Source organism: Coptis chinensis, unplaced genomic scaffold (assembly GCF_015680905.1).
Source record: "Coptis chinensis isolate HL-2020 unplaced genomic scaffold, ASM1568090v1 utg8721_pilon_pilon, whole genome shotgun sequence".
Lineage (NCBI taxonomy): Eukaryota > Viridiplantae > Streptophyta > Magnoliopsida > Ranunculales > Ranunculaceae > Coptis > Coptis chinensis.
The window spans coordinates 82,412-86,976 of NW_028238186.1; the positions used below are offsets into that span (position 1 = coordinate 82,412).

A 4,565-nucleotide genomic window follows, 5' to 3' on the forward strand; every position below is an offset into this window, starting at 1 on the left:
TTGTCAAACTTAACATCCACATATTTTTTTTTTTTTTTTTTTCCATTTCTACTTAGTTTATTTCATAATTTGCGGCCGCCATCTAATCCCTTTTAAATGTCATTAGTGTGATTTATACGTGCATGCTACGGTGACTATTTTTTGTTTTATTTTTTTTGAACAGGAGATGAACAACAACTGGGTGATGAATGGAACAGGGAATGCATATGATGGGCACTTTGATGTGTCACCTGGGAGCATTGGCCTTAATAGCAGCACAGCTAGCTCCGTCGCCCATGGAGATCTTTCAACAACTCCTATAATCTGCAACAACTATAAGAATTTATATCCAGTGAATCCTCAAAACAATATGGATGTAGGTAACAATTTTCAGAGGAAAGCTGAACCTGAATCCTTGAAGAAGTGCTTGGTTTGTAGGACAACTACAACTCCATTATGGCGTAAAGGCCCTGATGGAGAGAAGGTAAGCTTCTCTAGGATCTTTCATTAACATATGTCTAGCTTGTGCTCAAATGAATTCAAATTTATCTACCATTACCAAAATGTATGTTTTTTATATGATAATAGTCTTTCTATTTTCTCCTAGGGAGAAGTCCAATCCCCTTATTTAAATTCAAATGTTAGGATCTTTACATAGGTGACTGCCTGATTAGGTGTAGTTCCTAAAGTTTGATCACAATTATATATTTTTGAAGATGTGCTTCTCAATTCTTATTTTCTTAAATTAATTCTTCATTTCAGTCTCTATGTAATGCCTGCGGAATCCGCTACAGGAAGGAAGAAAGGAGGAAGTTGGGATTATAGAACCAAAACAATCATTGAGAAATCAGCCTCTCAAGGAATCATTTAAATTTCAAAGGTGTCTCGTTTTTCTCTGCATTGTCTCTAGATATATGTTTGGTTTTATGATGTGTAATGGAGTTGGTGATTGAAGGTTTAGGTTATGACTTCTTTCACAGGCCGGGGACCAAGTAGGTTTTGTTTCTGTTAATTTTAGGACCTCTGGTCTATGCATACGTCTGATTATGAATTTGTTGGACAAAAGTTATTTCAGTAGGCTACTTTGGAAGATTGTGTTTCTAAATTGATGTTTAGATATTTTAAGTTATTTGTAGTACACGTACCGGTACACACTACATACCACGGTACCACCACCAACAGGCAACAGTTTCTTTAGTGGTGTGATCCATAGTTCGGAATTTCGGAATTCTCGGAATTCCGACAAATTGAAAAACCGGAATTCATTAAATTTCGACCCTTGTTGTATTCGGAATTTCGGATAATTCGGAATTTCGGATATTCGACTTATGTTCGAATTTAGTTTTTGAAAAACCGAAATTCCGCCCGGAATTCCGGAGTTCCGTTCGGAATCACGAACTATGGTGTGATCTCTTTGACTGGTGGTGCTTATTTGCATAACTTGGGATGCAAAGTTTTTGTGATTCTTAGGTTGTTATCCATTCAAATTCAAGTTCAAGAGCTCATGGACATGATTTTTGTCTCACAAAAAGTTGCCATGGGAATAGACCAGCGTTTCGGGGGTAGACCCATCTAGCTCGTACATGATATTTTACATGCATTAGGGGGTGTTTGGCAACTAATAAAAAGCGCTACCAAGCTAAAAAGCCTTTATTTGATTTTTTACTTAATGTAAAGCATAAGTACGTTTGTCAAAAACACAATTTCTAAAGCCAAAAAAATGAAATTGAAAAACTAAGAAATTAAAAGTTTGTTTGGTGTAAACAAAATTTCAAAATGCTTCATAATCAGCATTTTCTAAAATGAATTTCATTTGTCTTTACCCAGTTTATACATATTATAGTATCTCAATACAAACAGATGAACTAAAGGAGTACAGTGGAGAATAGCAAGTTTTGTAGGCGCTAGGTTCAGTGTTGGTCCCGGGTTAGGCGAGACGGAACGGCTGGTTGATCCACGGGCAGATAATAATACTTGTGCGCATACCCCAATTTCACAATAAAAAGCCACAAAGCCCAAAGTAAAAACCCTGAAAAATAGACTACATACAAAACAATTATTGGTCTTCTCAAAAAGCTATATTTTTGTCTTTTTAATTTTATGGTTTCTTGACTTTGGGACGTTAGACTATTAGAGCATCTTTAGGAGAGCTACCAAAAAAACACCAAACAACTTTAGGAACAACATCAAATTTTCATAGAAACTTAACTACGCGGTTTTGGATAAACCGTCATATAAATTTGGTTTTTTGCATAACCGGCGCCCACTAAAGTCCAACCGACAGCCCAAGTCCACACGGTTTTGAACACCGCATGCTACTTTTTTATATAAACAGTCCAAAGTTAATTTTTGAGGAAAAAGCGCCGCAGCGGTTTTCTTGCTTACATGCCCGTTAAGCCAAGCCCACCTTGATTTTGTCAAACCGCCCATAAAAGCCCATTTAGCGTTCCCCAAGTCCACGCGGTGTTGGAAAAACCAGCGTAATTTTAACAAAGCTGTGTGAGTGATTTGATCAAAGATCAAACGGCGAACCAAATATTAGCCGATTTTGTGTTTGGTTTGGTGTCTCGAAATTGAAAACACCAAATCGGCCATAGAAATTTGGTGTTGATACTTGGGTTGATATCGGCTCCTAAAGATGCTCTTATCAAACGAACTTTTACTTTTTTTATCCTCCTAGAAAGCTACAAAGTGGCTTTTTAGACGTGTTGCCAATTTAACAAATGGACCTTGCTAAACAGCTTTTAGCTTTCTGGCGTATCTATGAACACTTGGGAGTTTTTGGTGACGACGAATTTCTGAGCTGGAAAGTGGGCTTTGGTAAGTCCACGTGCAAAACATGAAAGCCCAGTTCTGAGCTGGAAAGTTGAACAGGCACAGGATGACAAGAGCATGGCGATAAGAAAATGACGCCACATTCATATATATAAATTAGCCGCCCTCTTTGTCGGCTTTCACAACATCTGGAATTCCTCTATAGGTAGGTGTGTTTTTATTTTGTTTATGGACTTCATACATATACTGAATTTATATATTTTCCTTGGTTTTACAGGATGAGACGACAGGGTTTTAGCAGGATTTTTGGCTATCCGGTATGTTTTTTTTACTTTTCTACGCCAAATTTATGCTTCATTTTGACTATTTCTTAATGGAATTTCAGCTAAAAATTCATTGCCTCAAAAACAATTTGGACAAAAAGTATCAATATAGGACATGTGCTCAACTGGCAGAAGATAAACCAAAACAAGCTGCAGCAGCAGCTTCTGATATGTTAGTTGATTCATTTGGAAGGCTTCATACTTATTTAAGGATCTCCTTGACTGAGCGTTGCAATCTCAGATGCCAATACTGTATGCCGGCTAATGGGGTCGAACTCACCCCTAATCCCTCAATTCTCTCAAATAATGAGATTATTCGATTGGCAGACCTCTTTGTTCGATCCGGCGTTGATAAAATTCGACTCACTGGTGGAGAGCCGACAATTAGAAGAGATATTGAAGATATATGCTTACAGTTATCTAATTTGAAAGGCCTCAAAACATTGGCCATAACAACAAACGGGATTACTCTTGCCAAAAAACTTCCTAAGCTCAAACAGTGTGGCCTCAATGCTTTAAATATTAGCTTAGATACATTAGTCCCTGCAAAGTTTGAGTTTATGACTAGGCGTAAAGGGCATGAAAGAGTTTTGGAATCCATTAATGCTGCTGCAGAGCTTGGGTACAATCCTGTAAAGGTACTGCTATTTCATTTGGTGTTTTAGATGACTTGTGTATTGCTTTATAATGTGTGGATTGTTTTTCAGGTTTAGTTTGGTATCAAATTTGCTATTCAATGCATTAATGCTTGCTCGTTTGTCAGGTTAATTGTGTCATAATGCGTGGGTTCAATGATGATGAGATTTGTGATTTTGTGGAGTTGACGCGTGAGAAACCAATAAATGTACGCTTCATTGAGTTCATGCCTTTTGATGGGAATGTTTGGAACGTCAAAAAACTGGTACCCTATTCCGAAATGTTGGATAGAGTGGTAAGGTAGAAACCAGTCATCCAGTTTCTTTTATTTCTGAAATATGTTTTCTCTTAGACATATGTCTATATAGATACTAAATGTATTTCTATACTCTATACAGACTATCTGAGAATGTTTGTTGCAATTTCAGGTAAAGAAGTTTAATAACCTAAACAGGCTTCGGGATCACCCCACAGATACAGCTAAGAATTTCAAGATAGATGGGTTTGTTGGCACTGTTTCTTTCATCACATCAATGACTGAGCATTTCTGTGCTGGTTGCAATAGATTGCGACTTCTAGCTACGCGGGAACCTCAAAGTTTGCCTGTTTGGTCCTTGAGAGGTATCAAAACTTTCTAACTTTCACTCCTGCTATCTTTTCTGATCACGGATTTTTAAATGAGCCTGAATATAACTTAACTTGTTACAATAAAATGTAAATATTTACATCTGCTCTCATATTTTTTTTTTTTTTTGGCTACTGAGTTCTTATGTTGAATTGAATATTTGACATTGAATATCAAGTTAAGACACAATAAATCTAGATTGTTGTGTTTTTTTGAATTATATGTAT

General features: G+C 36.8%; 1 long non-coding RNA gene and 1 pseudogene across 2 annotated transcripts; both read left to right on the forward strand.

The window, feature by feature from the left end:
- The first annotated feature begins 320 nt into the window (after positions 1 to 320).
- On the forward strand, positions 321 to 1,084 carry LOC147472751 (uncharacterized). Its single transcript, XR_015210702.1, has 2 exons — positions 321 to 463; positions 742 to 1,084. It is a non-coding gene; the product is annotated as an uncharacterized LOC147472751 (long non-coding RNA).
- Positions 1,085 to 2,913: 1,829 nt separating this feature from the next.
- On the forward strand, positions 2,914 to 4,331 carry LOC147472752 (GTP 3',8-cyclase-like; annotated as a pseudogene). Its single transcript, XR_015210701.1, has 4 exons — positions 2,914 to 3,071; positions 3,140 to 3,715; positions 3,841 to 4,008; positions 4,142 to 4,331. The product of XR_015210701.1 is annotated as a GTP 3',8-cyclase-like (transcript).
- Positions 4,332 to 4,565: the final 234 nt, after the last annotated feature.